The sequence below is a fragment of the Phymastichus coffea genome, unplaced genomic scaffold (genome assembly GCF_024137745.1).
Source record: "Phymastichus coffea isolate CEN01 unplaced genomic scaffold, Cenicafe_Pcof_1.1 PCOF00065, whole genome shotgun sequence".
Taxonomy (NCBI): Eukaryota; Metazoa; Arthropoda; class Insecta; order Hymenoptera; family Eulophidae; genus Phymastichus; species Phymastichus coffea.
In genome coordinates this window covers 1,232,103-1,250,746 of record NW_026706876.1, presented here as the reverse complement: position 1 = coordinate 1,250,746, position 18,644 = coordinate 1,232,103, and the positions used below count along the sequence as shown (strand labels likewise).

The 18,644-nt window shown below is 41.9% G+C and overlaps 1 long non-coding RNA gene across 1 annotated transcript; it reads left to right on the top strand.

The window, feature by feature from the left end:
- Positions 1–392: 392 nt before the first annotated feature.
- On the top strand, positions 393–5,474 carry LOC131667338 (uncharacterized). The gene is made up of 3 exons (XR_009302190.1): positions 393–602; positions 1,607–1,980; positions 4,386–5,474. It is a non-coding gene; the product is annotated as an uncharacterized LOC131667338 (long non-coding RNA).
- The last annotated feature ends 13,170 nt before the right edge of the window (positions 5,475–18,644 follow it).

Sequence of the window (18,644 nt, the reverse complement as noted above, 5' to 3'; positions counted from 1 at the left end):
AAGCACTGGAGGCGAAAGGCCATTGCTTCGGCTTGGGCGATAAACGCGCGAATTATGCTTAATACCAACGTTACCGCCGCCGTCGCTGGAATATCATCGTCGCGCAATTTCCTCCGCGCAGGCTCGTTTTTTCGCGTTGCGCTCGTTTATATGCGCTCTCTCTCTCTCTCTCTCCTTTCCTATCTTTATCTCCCTCTCCCGAACGAGCTGAACTTTTACGACGCGACTGTCGCGCGCTCTCTCTCTCTCTCTCTCCCTCCAGTGTGCGCGTCGGCTGTTGCTTTTTTCGTCGATTTCTCCTCCCCCTCGTCTGCCGCTCTTGCATTCGCTTGCAGCGCTGCAGCGACGTTGCCCGGCCGAGAAGAGCTTTTTTTGCTCGCTGCCGCCACCGCGCCGCTCTACGAGCTCGAGGCTCGACTCTCGTTTTTTCACAGCGCCGCTTATATTATGCAGGTAATTTTTGAATTATTTGCAGTTCGCGTGGAAATTGCCGGCGCACTGGGGACTCGGGCTTGAGGGCGAACTACAGAAATGAAGAAATTGTTGGATGTGGGCTTTGCGCGTCTGTCCGTAAATAGTCGACAGGGAGAAAAAGACTGCGAGTATGTATGTATACGTTGGTTATTAATTATGCGCCGTTCTAAGTGTAATTATTGTACGTTGTGTTAAGCATTGAGCACGGTTAGCTGATTTTGACATTAGCAATATTGATGCATATATGGCTATACTTGATTTGTAGAGTTTAAAATTACATTGATGGCGAAGCTTATTTGTACGTTTGCTCGCCTGCTCGTGGCAGTGGTTAATATAATGCTCTGTTAATACAATCGAAGATTAGTCAATGATAAATAAACGTTCGACTGGCCATATTACATGGTCATTTGGCAAAATCCATTTCTACAAGCGAAAGATTGCTAAACGATTTCATCATCATAATTAGTCGCGGTCCACTGCTCCGTGTAATCAGTTATTTTTTACGAATATATTACGTGCGAGAGAACAATTCTCCATATCTACCAACGGTATGAAATATTATTTGTGAAATTTATCGAAGTCTAGCAATAATTCATATATTAAATTATGCTAGATGAATTCGGCTGTGATGAAACTGTGTCGTTACTATGGTTGATGATGTGAATCAGTAGAAAATGTCGATTTTTGATCAGACGGTCGACTTTCTTTAATCCATCTCTTATCGCTCTACGTAGCCAATTATTTTTATAAAGTAAATGGAGCTTAATATCGTTAAAGAAGGGCCGGAGTTTAATAATTTTTTGTAATATTTTGAAAGACATTAAGATCTTACAACCGGGAAGTTGATTAAGCTTCAAAGAAAGGCAGAAACTTATAACTAAAAAGATTACTGCAGACCCTCGTTACCGTAAAACCGTGCTACAGTAAATTAAGCTTTGTCATTCAAGAAACATACTCAAGCTAACGTCTTTCAAAAGCATTAATCACATTTCAAAGAACGAAAAAGAAAAAAACGAGCGCCATATGGGTCAAAGAACGAATAAAAAAACCACTTTTCCCCTGAATCACAAGCAAAAAGATAGGCTATTTTCATCTTATCAATGACTTGTCTATCTGCCTCATTTTTTTGCAGTGTACCTGAATCTTGGTCTGCAAAGTGTGTAGCTTGCATCTCACTTGCGCAACAGTATTCGACAGCAGCGGCTGCACGCTCAAAATGGCGCCACGCGGTGAGCGAACGCGAGATAGAAAAACGCCTTGCTGTTGCTGCTCGGAAACTTGTTCTTTCAGTTTCTCTCCTACATGAAAGCGTGACGTCACCGTGATTAATATAAACTCCTCGCCGTCGCCGTCGTCATCGTGTACGGAAATGACGTCATGTCTTTGTCTTTTTTTATCGCTGACACAGACACGTGCCAAGAGCTTTTTTTAAAATACCGGTGCTCGCAACTTAGAGGCCTATGTAGAGGTCGTAGCGGCTAGAAATAGAAGTGGCGCGACAGAAAGGTGAGTCACATAATGGATATGAACGAGCGTGTACGAGTGAACGAACGACCATATGATTGTCAACCCGCAACTTTTTTCACTCTCTCTCTCTCTCTCTTTCTCTCCTCGATTTGCCCTGGACGTGACACACGCGGATGTTTATATGTGTATGTACACGCAACAGGGCATGAATCGCTCGCTCGACGTGTATACAGCGCGCTGCGAGTATCGACTGGTTTTTGTCAATTACTAGAACGAGAACGACCGACCAGTGATTGTGTTTAATTTTTCACTAAAGAGATGTACTCTTTCACGCGTATTTGCAGCTATTACGGCTTTCATTCATCCGCAAATCGATGAATTTTTTCTTTTTGCGCTACATACGCGCTTTTCGACAATTTTCATTGTAGGCTGACTTAAAATGCTTCGAACTACTTAAATATCTATTTTTATTCACATTTCTCTTTTATATTATTAAATTCTTTTCTCAGTCTGTATGTAACAATAAATTTTAATATTTTGTCAACACGGTGAAAAAGCTTCTTTTACATTTGCAATTTCTTCTATAGCGGTCGACTATTGGTCTCTACGTCTCTTCAATTTGATATTCAGTATATTATTCAGAGTCAAATTTATCAATCTTGCAGAACTTACGGTTTACCAATATTCTGTTTATATAATTCGGATTGTAAATTAGTCAGCAACATAATAGCTTATTATTATTCTTAATGTTATTAGTATAATATAGTGAGCAATTATATAATAATTGATGTTAATAACTGAATTTTGTAATTGGCATTTCGAATTCAATATCCGCGCCTAATGTTAGGAATATTGTTCCTAATGATAAACTATTCTTAAACGTCAATCTCGCTATCAAAATGTTTTTTTACGCAAACTATATAATAAATTATTTTTTATTCTTGAAAAGAAAAGAAATTTTTTTTCGTCCTTTTTTCAAATTTTTATCCAAAAAAAAGAGTAAGTCATTAAAATAGTTCTCCATTTTCCAGCCGATTCACTGACGCAAAGGAGAACACGGTACATCCCGAGATGGAGCGCCACGCAACGGCATTTTTCGCGTCGCTATAGTCTTTTTGCTACTGGTCGGTATGGCAGATTTCTCATCGTCGATAGGGCGACCCCCCGGTCCGTGGCAAAATACGAAACAGTAGTATTCCCCTAGAAACGTTCGGCGAGTGCGCGCACGGGCTACGTGGAACCCTTGCGCGGCCATCTTGGAAAAAGCCGGTTTGGCTGCGCAGGCTCTAGCCTAGGAAAAACAAAATGAAGGCGCTTGCGCAGCTTGGCCGAGTATTGAGCGGAGGCCCACCTCGCCTTTTTGCAACTGGCTCTCTCCCCACCAACTACCAACCCCTTCGTTTCCTTGGCCGCCGCCGCCGCCGCCGCCAACGCCGCTGTTGCTACAGCTTGCATTTTAACGCGATTTTAAATGCGCCGATAAAATAAACGCGATGAGTATCGCCAAGCCGCCCCCCCCCCCCCCCACACACATCTATCTATGATTGCCGATCGCCTGATGCGCCCCGTTAGAGATTTTTTACTTCCGAGAAAGAGCTTCCTCCACTTTTTTTCTGTGGCGTCGACGTCGTCGCGACTCTTTTGTCATGTACTGTATTTTTCTTTATGAAAGTGCAGTGATTATCGCTGCATTCAAAGTGATGCTGTGGGGCTTTCAGATGATCGTCTCGTTTTATTAGCCTCACTATATTGACATTCGATTTTATTTTATTGCTAAAAAATTATTTTTTTACAATCACTAAAACCGTATTATATAATAAATACATAGAACCACATATTCTTCACTAATTATTCTTTTTAATTGGTCGAGCATTTTACTAAATATTTAATGACAGTACTGTTAATATTACATCTTGATGAAATATGATTAAATAATTCCGTTGCTTGCCGTTCGAATTCAAAAATATTTAATTTATCATAGATAGCAACCTAATACCCCTATAAATTTGTAGTTCAAAAGATGTTACATGAATATAATTGATTATCACATATTGACTGTAGTCAATGATTTAATGAGGTAGACTATAAACAGATTATCTAACAATTATTAATAAATATACTAATAACTAGTGCTTTATACGTATTGGGGTTTGTAGTTTCGAACTTCATGTATCAAAATGATAGTGGCACATCTAATTCAATAATAATAATAAATCTGACAATAAAACGTGTGTGTTAACCATATAATGATAATTCACGTGAAAACAAACCTCTGCAGACGTAAACTGCTAATAAAATAAGTGTCAAAACAAAGAAGGAAAAAATTGTATTTAAAAGTGCTGAGATAATTCACAGTCTTGCTAATGCACGCGCGATATTCTTAAACGCTTCGATTTAATTTACTTGAAAATCGTCATGTATGTAATAAATTTCTTGGCTTGCAGAAAACGAGAAGCTGCAGTTGGCATGAATTATGAACAACACAGTCGAGATCTTTTGTTTTTATCGTCCAGCGTCTGACGCCAGTGCCGTTGCTACTGCTGCTGCTGTTGGAATACACGCAGAAATGCAAATCGCTCACCGGAGGGTGAGCATGTCGCCAACTTGAGGGGGATAAAAAGAAGATTAGCCAGGCCGAGTAAGAAACCGGACACCGCATCATCCGCGCACGAGAGCCAGCCAAGAAAAAGAACGGCTCGTTTGACCAGATAATACACTTTGTAAAGCTGCGTCCAGTTATTTGGAAATGCTCATTAGATTAATCATGTCTTTTTTCTTTAACGGTTTTTCACAGTCTTTCTCTAGCCAAATCATAAATTTGCGTCTTTCAATCCATTTTTCGTAAATAGTCGTTGATGATGATTGTGCTTAGATATAAACTATTTCTATTTTTAAAGTATTTGAAAGTAACGACTAAACAGTTCTATTTACATAGGAAAAAGTAAATAAAGTTTAAATAAAAGCGTAATACTTGAAAGGCCTAATCAAGACAAACGTAACTGAACGAATATAAAATATAAACAGAAAAGACCAAACGTATAACTGTATTGATAGCTTCCATAATTCAAAAATAATTCTACCTCAATAATAGTCTTTCTTCCCCTCATTAATAATTCAAGTAAGTAAAACGATAGGAAAAAGCGCGCGATAAATTAGTAAAAGCTTCTTATTTGCTATCGCTTCTAAAATTCACATTGCCCGCTGCAAGTGGAAGGTGGGATCGTCGCATTTATTAAGTTTCTCTGGAAAGTGTACGTGTATCCCTTCTGTCGGCTGAGGGGATATGAAGCGACGATAGGTGAGTGTTATATACCCCACCAAGCATTTTTAACCCCCACCATGGCGCGTCCAACGGGCGAGTGCTCACTCCTAGAAAATAGTGGAGGGGCATGTCGCCCGATTAGATAAGTAGGGGAGGTTTAGATGAAACTTTAGATAATTTCAGCTATCTTGGCCTTCTCTCTCTCTCTCTCTCTCTCTCTCTCTCTCTTTCTCTCACTCTCTCGACGCAACAGCTCCCCTGCGACGCCGCCCGTAACCTTTTCATATGCATGGCGAACATCGAAAACTAGTATTTCTGGTATATTTGCATCGCTTTATTTTTGGCTTTAGCTTGGATTCTTTTTTTCTTTTCTGATTTAGTATCCATTGCAAAGTAAGCGTCTAATATTTATTGAATCGAATATAAAATTAATGTGTAATGAGAGAAATTTTTATGATACTTGTTTTAAAAAATTATTGTCAAGTGTTTTAAAAATTAGTATAATTATTTTTTATTTTGGAAAGCTACTTTGGTACAGGAACAGTTATCAGAACGATAAAATCTTGCTAATTGAGTTAAAAAACGTTAAATATTCATTCGACCGATCACCGTTGAAGTATGCATTACCGCGATGTTATGATTACATGTTAAACACCCTGGAAAATGACACTGGCGCAGCTTACTCATTTGATTCCAATTGTCCGATCAATATACAGTGGCTGTATGTACTCTTAATCACTGAAAATTCATATTCTTCCGCAAAAATATTAATATATAATATTAATATATAATATTAATAGCTGCAAATATTTACCGCATCCTCTTTATACAATTTATGAACTCACCCGCAGTGTGCGCGTGCACAAAAATTTGAATAAACACATGTCTAATTAAAAATACAGAAGAAGTTTTAATGCTATTCAATTAATGTATTTTGAAACATACATATGCTGGAAAAAGACATCAAATCAAAAGTGAAAGACTTCCGTGCAAACGTGTGTGCGTAGGGCTAAGCCGGTTCTCTCGCTCTCCTGTGATCCACGTAAAACCCAAACAAGTCAGCTCATTAAATATGTCGTGCGCTCTCGACTAATAGTCAAAACAACAAAAGCCTCGACGATAAGAGAGAGAGAGAGAGAGAGAGAGGGCGAGAGGGAGAAAACGATGAAAAATAAACACAACAAAAAAGTTACCAGTGATTTGAATCTCTCACTCACACTGTTAGTGCTGCAACAGAGAGAGAGGGATTTTCGCCAAAAGTCGTCTTTTTACCAGTGATGGTGTGGCGACGGCGCGCATGCAATGCGACGCCGCGGCGCTGCTACGGCGTTGCATTACGCATTATTTAATGGACGGTTCTCGCTTTGTGTTCGGCTGACTCATTAACCGGCCGCCGAGTCGCCCGATTGTACGCATACGTGGCTGGCTGCTGCTACTACTGCACTGCGTCGCTGCATAATGAACAGGACAGCCACTGGCTGCTGCTTCTAGCTCTCTTTTCCTGTACAGAGGAGCCCCCTATACTTTTTTAACCATCCACCTACCTCTTTTCCATACACACACTCGCTCGCACATGGCACACAGTCGACCTATTATTTCGACGTATTACGTTTCGTCACGTTGCATTACGCGACCGAGTTAAAAATCGCAGCCGCGACGGCTCTTCATTTCGGCAGATGAAAAAGAGTGTGCGCGTACAGGTTTGCGAGCTACGCGGCTTTTTCGTGTTCGGCACGCAACGGACATGCCGATTACATGTCGCCGTTGCTGGTGCACGTAAACTCCTTTTACACTCTACCGACGACTATTCTTTGCTCGGGATCTCGCTCGGCAACATTTTTACACAATTATCAAGGAACGTTGGCTATTTTTTTCGGATTTGAATAATTTTTACTTGACAAAGACTTTTATGGCTTGAAATTATTGCAATTGACACTATACTTGAGGAAAAAAGAAATTATATGTATATTAATATCCTAGTAATCACATCGAAAGTTGATGGTGAGTTATCCTGCTAAAAAGAATTTTAAAAGATACATTGGTAAAAACCTCTGTAAAAGATTAGTGTCAACCGTAAGCAGTCGAAGAAAATTTAAATTTATATCCTAAAAACTAATAGAAAAGAAAAATATTTTGAAGCCCTCCAAGTCTACACGTTTATCTCGTGCAGCTTGGATATCGCGTATTTTTGCGTAAAAGTTGCACACATACTCTCTCCACGCGGGCATTCATCTCCCTCACGGTTGCGCGATCAACAATCAGGCAGCAATCGTCAATCAAGATACTTCTCTCTCTCTCTTTCCCTTTTCTGGTTGCGTGCTGCATTTCGAAAACTGCGTGTTTAAAAAGAAGCAAGAGAGATGCATTACACTCTATCTCTCTCACGCGCGCGCGCGCGCAAGAGAGAGAGAGAGAGAGAAAGAGAGAGAGAGAGAGTGAGAGAGAGAGGTGGATCCGGGGAAGCGAAAAGCATGGTAAAATGGAATGCGCGCAACCGCTGCGTGCGGTGTGGGCAGCGTTGAACACGAACAAACGCACGCATAGCAGCCACTGCTGCCCTCTTTCGCTTGAAATTAGAGGATGCTGTCTAAAGTTCTCTCTCTCTCTCTCTCTCTCCCTCTCGTTCTCTGTACACGGTTTGGATTTACCTATGCACTATTTCCCGCTGTCATTCGCGCGCGCGGAAGCAGTACAGTCTTTGCTAGAAAGCAGCAGCAAGCCTCGGCTTTCATTTTGCTGCCTCGCACGAGTGTTACGCAATGACGCGTAGGCACGTCTGCGGTACGAACGCGTAATGAGTTTTGCTCCGTTCGCGCACCAAGCGCAATGCGCGGACACTCTAAAAAGCGACAGGGAGAGCAAGCTGTCTAGTTTGGGATAGGCTTCGTGCTGATTCGCTGCAAAATACACATCGTTGTTGAGCTATAATTAGCCTCTATTCACATCTCGCGTTACTAGTACATCGTTGCGGATCACTTTCATACAATGCAGTATAGTATCCAATATTATTCTGCAACAACTCGTCAGGTTAATTAGCCATAGTTGCCGGCTCGTACACGTTGAGGATATAGACGGAATCGAAGCTTCAACAGCGTAGTAACCCTATGTAACCTCTACGCCACAAGAAAAAAAGAGCTTGCGAACAGGTCGAAATACTCAATAAAGCGATTGCAGCACGCGCGTCATCCTCCCCCTTCCGCTCTTATTCCTCGTAGCGTCTGGAATTATAATCGAGAGTATTTTTCGATGTGACTGTACGAAGCAGCGGAGGCGTATACGAATTCGCGCATGTGTGCATACAGCAGCAGCCTCGTCGGAGGCATTAGACGCACTGTATCGGCGTTGCGCTCACCCACACACATACACACGCGTGCATATACTCGTTCACCACGCCCAAAGAGAGAAAGCCGTATTAGATAGGATGCCCGCAGCTCATTTGCCAACTCTGGCAAATTTAGCAAATTTAAATGCAAAATCGGCCGTCGTCCAGCGACCGCGTCGACGCAGACAGACGAAGAGAGAGAGAGAGAGAGAGAGAGAGAGAGAGAGAGAGAGAGAGAGAGAGAGCGTGCGAAATGAGGGAAGAGGAAGAGGGGAAAACGAGCGAAAATGCGAGAGAGCAGTAGTCGTAGTAAAGCAAGCGAGGGAAACTCTAGCTCGCAAGCACACACAACTGCTACATAGTTGCTTGTTAAGCCGAGGCTGCTGCCGCCGCGCGATTGGTTGCCCGCGAGAGTCTTCTTGCTAGCTGCTCTGCTGTCTCGAACTTTCCTAACCATCGATCCGGCCCGCTGCACCCAGAACACCCCGAGACCGAGAGCTATAATAACGAAAATTTCACCGCCGCCGCCGCCGGTAATTTCGCCCTGGTAACTTTGTGCCCACGCCGGACGCTATATTCGACGCGCGCGGGAGAGAGAGAGAGAGAGTTCTCTTTTTATCCTCCTTCAAACCACCACCCACAGTTGGCCAACTGTTCGCAATTGGTCGAAAGTTTAAGAGGGTCTATAACGAAGCTTGTGGACTGGAGCTTATAGTTGCATATATTTTAAATAGCAAGATTTTCAGGAACTAAGTTTACTGGAAGAAAGAAAACACACCGAGGGTTTGTGTTTTTTTATCGGTTCGATAAATAATTGTATGACAACCTATAGAAAAAACAGAACAAAAGAAAACACACGGAGAATCAATTTCTGGCTTTGCAAGAAAGTCAATAAACGTACACCTAGAAATCGAGATGACTAGTGGAAAGCAGAGAGAAAGATGTAAATACGTTTTTTATTGCGTGCGAATAAAGATGGATACCGACCATGTGCACAAAGTCATTTGCTGTTATTATCAAAAATAAACATCTGTCATGATTAAAAAAGCGCGCACCTGTATAATTCCGAACGACTCAGTTTTCGCGAAGGTCAGATTGAAAGATGAAAAAGAATGTAGTTATGAAATGAACGTATAGAAAACGGCAGAGAAGAAAAATTTTTGTTTTCACGTAGACGACTACAGTGTATCGAGCGTCATCACTTCCGATCATTATTCGACGGGCAGGGTTTTGTTAGCTCGCAGTCCTTTATTATTCATCGTTCATCATGCGTTACACGCACCGCTGCTGCTGTGCTTGTATGTATATAGACGGATAGGCGGGTGGGCGAGAGAGAGGATATTTCGGTGCACTCGCCTCTTACGATCCGAGAGGGAGAGATAGAGAGCGCGTTTGTTTTAAACGACTATGCCCGAACAATGCGGACTTGTTTCGTGGCTGGAGCCGCTGCTGTGTGCTCCGCGCGCCAGCCCTGCCGCGTATATGGGCTAACGCCGGCTTTCTCTCTCTCGCTCGCTCTCTGTATGTACGTGTGCGTGTTGTGTGTTATCGTGCAACTCGCGATAATGGGATAGAGCGCAAGCCAGCGCTTCGAAGAATTTTATGTTCCTTTTTTTTCGTTGTCCTCGTGTTATGCCAAGCGTTGTTACACCGACAAATTTTTCCTATGCGTTTTGCATCCAGAACGTGCCCTTATATTACGTTACATTTGAGTGGCAGTATGAGTTTTCCGTCACTCGACGCAGAGCTGAATACTTGGCGAATTCGAGACTAACTTACGAAATACAGTACTTTGGAAGGAAAAAAAATGAGTTTTATTGCCAAATTCGTTTGTATTTCATTCAACATTAACTTAAAAATAACAAAAATGTTTGAATGGCTCACATTGATTATCAACTTGTGTGTATATTGCGAGACATAACAAATAATTAAAAACCCAATCCGACAGTGACTCGAAAATTGAGCATCAGTAAAATGTTAATTTCAAATTTAGCATAAAAGTTTAATTTTCCGGGGCTTTGGTGAACAACAAAAATAATATTTTGTATATTTTTGTCATTAAATGACAAAAATAAAAGAAAATATCTATCAAAAACACTATCAATGTTGCGCGTGAACGTTTAATTCTCATTAATTAATACGTCATTGAAGTGTGAGTTTGCGCTGCAACAAGAGGAGTACAGGTGAGCACGAGCACAACTGGTGCTCGTTAAGCGGTTTGGCGCATACGTCACAGCGATGATTTCCTTTCTTCTTCAGTGATTAACGCGCTCTCTCTCTCTCTCTCTCTCTCTCTCTCTCATACACACGCGTGCACACACATACGCACACAATCTCGCACGGAATGCACCTGGTCGTAATAATGATCGAACGCATTACGGTTCATCGGAGCGATGACGACGCGACTGTGGGACGCGAGCAAACGCCGATCATTAGAAGAATGGTTGCCACCAACGGCACGTCGTTGCGCGTCATAACGAGTATATGCATTCTATGTATATATATATATATATATATATATATATATATATATATATATATATATATATATATATCGGGAAAAGGCGAAATATCAGCAGCAGCAGCAGCAGCAGCAGCAGCAAGCCAATGATTATATTCGCTCGGCAGCAATGAATTCGATTCCGCGCTTGTAATTAAGGTGTCGATGATGAGCTTTAATTCGTCGATTTCGAAACGCGCCTGTCGTCCTCTCTCTCTCTCCCTCTCGCTCGCTCTGTTGTCCCGTCGGATTTCAGCTCTCTCCCGGTCCTATCCTTGTTTGGACTGATTCCATTCGATTTCGCCGTTTCGATTTGTGTTTACGAGCGATACTTTGATTACGCTCACGCGCTTGCTCGCTCGCGACGCTTTTACAGCTTGTTATTGCCAATTAGAGATGTATATGCATGTATTTTTTTCTCTTTCCAAATGATACACGTTGTCAATGAATCTGCTTTTCGCGAGCGTGTGTTTTTGGAAGACAAACCGTAAATTTGGTGTGTGTGCACACGAGTGTTGTTTGCTCTTCGGTTTCAAAGTGAAGAGTAGCTGATTTATCAGCTGGGTGTGTGAATTTTGTTTATCTCGGAGTTTCTGAGAGAGCGAGAGGGAAACGGGGTACTACGGTAATCAACTATTGCGAAACAAGTGCTGCAGATATACACACGCACACTCACACTGAAACACACACGAAACTAAAAAGAGGAATCCCTCATCGAGGGAAGTTCGGTATTAATGGAGGAAATCCGGAACGTGTCCGCCGGCAGCAGGAAAATTTATAGCTTCGGCGCCGCCAACACACTCACGCACAGGCTTTCCTTTCTCTCTCTGTCTCTCTCTCCTTTTCGCGGCTTTCTCTCTTCATTTTTTCTTCCACACGCGCGAGCGCAGAGATTTCTACCAACCCCACACACCTTTTCTTTCGCACGGACGCTTTATGATCGCTTATTTTTTCATTCTTGTTTGACCCCTTATCATCTACTTTAATGTATTTCGAGCTCACTTTCTCTTTTCTGCGAGCATTCTATTTATTATGTTGTGCCCTTATTAAATGTCTGCTCAATCGTCTATGCGATATTGATTGTAAGCGTTTATCAAGTTTTGTTTCAGGTCAAAAGGAGTGCTCGTGCTCGATAAATGGATGAGTTAGGAGGGATATTTTACGCAACGAAACAAAGAGATAAAATTATTGAATCATGTGCATTCACGATACTTGCTGTTATTGCAGAAAACTTGTTTGAAGAAATAAAATTGTCAACACGCAGCCCTTCAGTCCTTGAAAGCGATCCAACCAAAAAATCCTCTTCATCCTAAACATTTAAATTTGCAAAAAGGAAAAAAGGGCCAGAAAAAGAATTCATTTGTCACTCCAAAAGCGAAGCGTCTCTGGCACTGGTCTGGAACAAAGTAATTTAACGCGAATCAACATAAATCACGCGAAGTTCGCAGCGAGTACGCGGTTATTCATTCGGACGTGTGTGCAACGTTCGCTCGGTCTGCGTGCGTCCGTAGAGTTAGCCTCTGTCTCTCTCACTCTGTGCCAAAGTCCAGGGGAAAAGCTGACCGATTACAACGCACCGAGCAGAAATGTTCAATTTTCCGAAGCTCCTAAATGCATAATTATATCAGCGCACAATGGACCCGGGAGGGAGAGAACGAGAGGTAGAATTAGCGTGGGTGCACGAGCGAGCGTCGGCTTACATGTTAATTAACAGAAAATGTTCAACGAGAAAATCCACGCTACGTGCATAATCTTTGGGCCGCGCAAGAAGACTGTTTGTGCACGCTGTTACTCAAATAACCAGCGCAAGGCTGCAAATTGGTTTTTTCGACAGTCAAATTTTCGTGTTATTCTTCGTCTCATTCTCGTAGCGCCGCCGTTATAGATGCTGCCTTGTGCTTCGTGAGTATGTATATCGAGAGTATTTTACTTATTTGCTGCTCGATATCTTTGTCTCGCAGAATTTGAACAAAATTTAACGCAAGCTGACAAAGTCTACTATTCGTAAACTAATATTTTACACAAGCACCCACGCACGTCGCATTTCAATTAGCTTAGTCGTATCACGTAAACGGCCGGATGCACAACTATTCGCACAATGATAACTTTGAATGGCAAGTCAGAGAGCTGGAAAAGCGTCGACTCTTGATGACTTTCAGCGAGTTAAGATAAGAAGAAAAACAGTTAGCCCTCGAGAAAAATCGAGCAAAAGAGAGGAAAAGTGGAAAGAGGAGTCGACCCCTCGGGAGGACCTCTCTAGCTTTATCTGTCTCTCGGACCGTCTCTCACTCCCTCACTTTGCGCTAATGTCATGCTCTCTGTATAAGCCGCCATTTATTTTCGAGGCCCGAGGGGGCAGAGGAGGTGGCAGTGGTGGGCATGCGGGCATCATTAACGCCGACCTTAGCCACCCCCTATGCGTGTCTTATGGCCTTGGCTATCTCCTTTTATTAACCATTCAGTCGTGTCGTTACAGCTCGCTCCCACGCGCGACAGGCGCCGCGCATGCATACAGCTTTCTTCTTTATCTCCACCAGGTCTTTTAATACACTTTGCATCGACGCTTATACTTGTTATCAGATTTAACCATCTCGCTTCGATGTTTATGAGCTGAGTAAACTAACTTACCGACTAGGAGTTTACCAGGAAGAAAATTAAAACTTGGACTCGTTGATTAAGCTCGTTATTTATCGAGGAGTTTACTTAATGCCAACCATGCCGTTTGCGTGAATATCGACTCGATAGCTTTATTTGTTCTTTCCGACGGAATGAGAGTGCGGGAGAAGGCAAATACTTATACTTTATGAATCCATCTGAGAAATGCGAACTGCCAGTATTTAGATGTTTAATCGACTGCGGTTAATCTTGCAACGAAAAAAAGTTAATAACACCGCCGTAAAATTATCAGGTACGTGAGATTTAAGATCAGAAAGTGTATTAGTCATCTATACGACGAAAACGTATTATTAATAATAGCAAATGAAACTTGATAGTTTTAATCGAGCAATCTACAGTTGATTCACTTGTGTAAATAAATCGTAATAAATTGGCCTATAACTCATACATCTCAAATGACGTAGCAACGTAACAACGTGGCCTCCGTAAACTCGCTTAGCTTGTCCTAGAAAATATTTTTTTATTTCCTACTGACGAGAGATATCTTTCACTGAACCTCGGCCACAACTCATCCCATAAAGAAACGCACGATTTTCTAGTATATATCCTGCACGACCGGTCGCCGCGCGGAGAAATGCAAATTCTTTCGGTTACAACTTCTTGCTTAGAAAACTAGATTGCTCTCGGCGACTGACCGGTGCTCCCCAGCGATGGACCCCACCTGGACCAATGGACCAGACCCCCAGCCGTTATTCTGGTTTTTTCAAATGTTGCGCCTTCTCTCTTTTTATATGTAGATATTAAAGTAGACCCCAAGCGGAAAACGGTTTTACTAGAGAGAAAAGATCAGTTGACGTTGGGAGAGCTGCGAGTTCTGAACTATTTTTGTCTTGGATCGAATCGCTAGTTCTTAAGTTTCGAGAGTACAAGAAGTTTTTTACTGATTTGTCAATTCAAACATCTCAAATACGATGCTTATTGCTAAAAAGCTGAATTGCAACAAGAATACGAATTATCAGAGCAACTCTAGAAGATCACAATGGAATACAGTTGATAAATTGAAAGCGATATCGAGGGATTGCAATGAGTGCAGCAGCGGCATAGATCAACACGTAATTTTGACGAGCGATGGTTTAATTATCAGAAAATAGAAAATCAGTGGAAAAACCGATTACAGCAGCATGTACTCGGCCTGCAGAGTTGAGCTGAGAGTCAGAGTCCCAACCGTAAGTACACTAATAACTGGCATTTAACAAAGTACAACAGCAGTAGCAGCACCGTAGGTCAAAATGAGAGAGCCATTAATATTTGACATCACGCTGTTCTCGCTACTGTGGAATATATGCGCTGAAAGCCGAGCTCTAAATAGTTTTACGAATATTGCAATAGTTCACTGTGTGCTGCAAAATTTCGGCTGTGCCGCGCGCACGTGTGTATATGTTCGATTTTCACATCGTGCGCACGTCAGTAATAATTACAGCTCGGGTTCGTCGTATAATTGCGCGTCGACGTTGCTAGCGGAGGTATTATTAAGCGTAGTTTTTGCGGAAAATAATGATTATAGAGAAAGAGGGAGAGACGAAGCTCCTCTATGGCTGCATTGTGTGCGTAAAATGATTGAGTTTCAGCGTCGGACGGGACGCGCGCTCTATCAATATTTCCTGCGAGCGAGCGAGACCTTTGTAACGAGCGCCGTTTCTAACTTGTAATGCATCCTTCCAAAATAATTAATTATAAGTAGAATAAAACGTGAGAGAGCCAACGTTCGCGCGCGATGTATTAATTATTTTCGTTTAAACACAACGGAAATAGGCTATACCTGCATTAATTATTTGCAATGCACTTTTATCGGTGTTTTGTGTGTATCATCCTATATCCCATCTAGCGCTTCTCGCTGTATTTTCATAAGCTATCAATAACACGAACAAATCAACAGCTCAGCTTCGTGATCGTAGCTTTTTTATATTGTCGCCGTGGCCGTTCAATGCGCACTGCTAAATATTTCTGTCAACGTTTAGGCTCTTAAAGGAAAAAACTACTTGAAATTGAAAGAAAATTATTTTTTATAGTTTATTCATCTTTGCGTTAAAAGTGAAGAAAGTAATGAGTCGTAAAATGCAACTTATTAAGGCAAAGACCGTAGTGTACACACTCTTAGCATCAAACCGAGGGCTTAAGAGGTGGGTATGGAGCGGCTGAGCGTCAGATTATCGATGGGAGACCGTAGAACAAAAGAAAGGGAGAGAAAAAACGAAGCAATCGAAGAGCTCGATAAACCTCGAAACCAATGCGCGGTTACGTGAGCGTCTGATAGGACCAGCAGCCTAGCTCCTTTCTGCGTACAAAGTACTCGCTAGGATATCGAGTGAAACTTATCTTAAATACTCTCATACCCCGATTCCTCCATTGCTTTACATTTGTTCTCGATAAAGTCTGTGTGTGCACATTCACGTGGTTTGTTTCTTTTGTTTTTTTTTTCTGCGGGAATTGTTTTGTTTGCGGTAATTGGCAGTGTCGTTTTATTGGGGAACGATTAAATGCACAGTATTTTTCATCGCAATTTACCGAGTGAAATAATTTATTACGTGTTTCAATTGAGCGTCGCGTGAAATCGTTAAATAATACCTGTTGAATTTCGCACACCGACTAATTTTTCATGTTTCCGCACGCGAATATATACGATAACGAGTCATTCGATTCAGCTTATCCATCTGCTTATCGCTTTTTTTCAATATACGTTCATGTTTAACGTGTGTGTCATTACGATTTTGTTCATTTAATTTCTTTATTGTTCTGTTAAAATCGAAACAGATATGATGAAATAATTTTATTGTACTAATTAACACGCACATATATTCGCCACTACGATTGGCATTATAAATTCTACACGTGATTGACAAGTTTATGATATTAAATAGTTTATAATATTAAATTAAATTTAAAGTTTATAATATTAAATAGTATAATTGTACATATCTATGTACAATATTTCCAGGACACGTAATTAAACAAAACTTAAGACAGTAAAAATGAGAATTCAGCTAAGCGGAAATGTTGAGTAGGTTATTCATGACTGTAGTCAGTTTGTCAATCGTCAATCACCTAGGAACACATACAGAGAGTGAGCTTTCGGTCGGTTTTTCGCGGTGCGCAGGAGCGATGCACCCACGGGAGCTAGAGATAGCAAGCGAGAGAGAGAGAGAGAGAGAGAGAGAGAGAGAGAGAGAGAGAGAGAGAGAGAGAGAGAGCGGTTAAAACAAATGAGCGGCAGTGCGGCCGGCCTTAAATTAGCAAGTAAAAGGGAGGGACGGGGGTGGTTTTCATTTCTACCCTTAAATTAGGACTAAGCCTTGCGCGGCTCGCGTGGTTTGATCGGATGAGTAACCGCTACGCCATAGCAAAGCTAAAAGTGCGCGAGGATTAAGCTACTCACTCCTCGAGGAGAGAGTAGTTTGCTTCAGACAAAGCGAAAGTATGCGCGCAGCCGAGCAATTTTCTCGTCGACGAATCGCTGCTTTTTTTGCAGTGCCCGCGCTTCTTTCGCCAAATAACCGACTACTACTACTACTACTATTCGCCATCCTCCGTTTTCTCTCTTGACGCCGTGTTTTCTGCAAATTACTTGTTGCGCTTGAGCTTGCTAACTTTCTCTCCCTCGCTGTTTTTTTTTTTGAACAACGCCTCGATCTCTTGAGTTCTTCGTTGGCTCTATTACTAGCTGTTCTTTTATTCATCAAATCGGAGTCATAAAATTTTTAAGTGTAATTTAAGAACGATTTCATATCCAATTTTATTATGCAATTTTATCGTAACTTTAGTCTCAAGTATTTCATCTTAGTGATTTTTTCTCAATAAAAAGACATTTTTAGTAACAAGAAAAAGATATTTCTCGTCTGAAATTGGTCAAAAGATATCGGAAGAACGCGTGATATAGGTGGCGAGAGTTTGGACTAATTGAACGAATAGATGTAATCCAACAAAAAGTCTATATCGATTCAGTCAGATATAAATAGAAGGATATAGAGCGTATGTTTGATGTGAAGGAAATTTTACAGGGTGAATTGGCCTGGACTAAATACATCGAGAACGAGAGCAAATATTTTACATCGTTTAGCCAGGCTTTATTGAAGGAAGAGATAATCCGGAATCTTTAAATACAACGCGGATGAGCTCCCCCCCGCCCCTCACTCTCTCTCTCTCTCTCTCTCTCTGCCTGCCTTCCAATCTCCGAGCGTTTGGATTATCGAAAATTCAAAGTACAGATATAGAACGCGGACACAATATATATTCTCTCTTCCTCTCTTAATTCTTCGTGCCAATGTGTCGCTTGCAAAATGTCCAATCGTCGTCGGCTGAGAGGGAAATAGCCGTCGTACGAAATTCATTAACTCGCCCCATACATTACACTCGCCTTTTCCCTCTTCCTCCATCCCCTCTTACACTATTTCCTAGCGGTATATAGATGCCAAGGCAAAAAGTTCGACGACCAATCGCAAGCTTTGCGAGCCGCAAGTTCGGAACTGAAATCGCGCTTAATCCAATAGCGGGTCTTTAATAATCCAATAACCTCCCCGTCCTCGTCGTCGTCTAAGCAAAGTGGATATAGAAGGTTCTCGCACCAGATGAAAATGCATATATATAGCAAAGAACCGACGACGCCGTCACCTTTTCCCCGTCGAGCGAGCGCGCGGCCATGTTGCCACCCCTTTCGCCGCGCTCTTAATACCCAACTCTACTACTTCCCCCAAGCTTTCCTTTAGCCGCCCGGTCATCCTAGTCCTATATGCTATGTAAATGCACACCACCGCGACAGAGGCCCAGCCCCCGCGAACTATAACCCGCCAAATCCATCCCCCCTCCCCCTTTCGAAAATCCAAGTCGCTTCGCACACACTCGGCGTTGGCAGTTTCACGCGACAAAATTTTACATTTTTCATGAACCTTTTTGCGTTTTAGAAATGCACAATATCGTATCGTGTACGTGAGTGTGGCAACTTTTGCAAA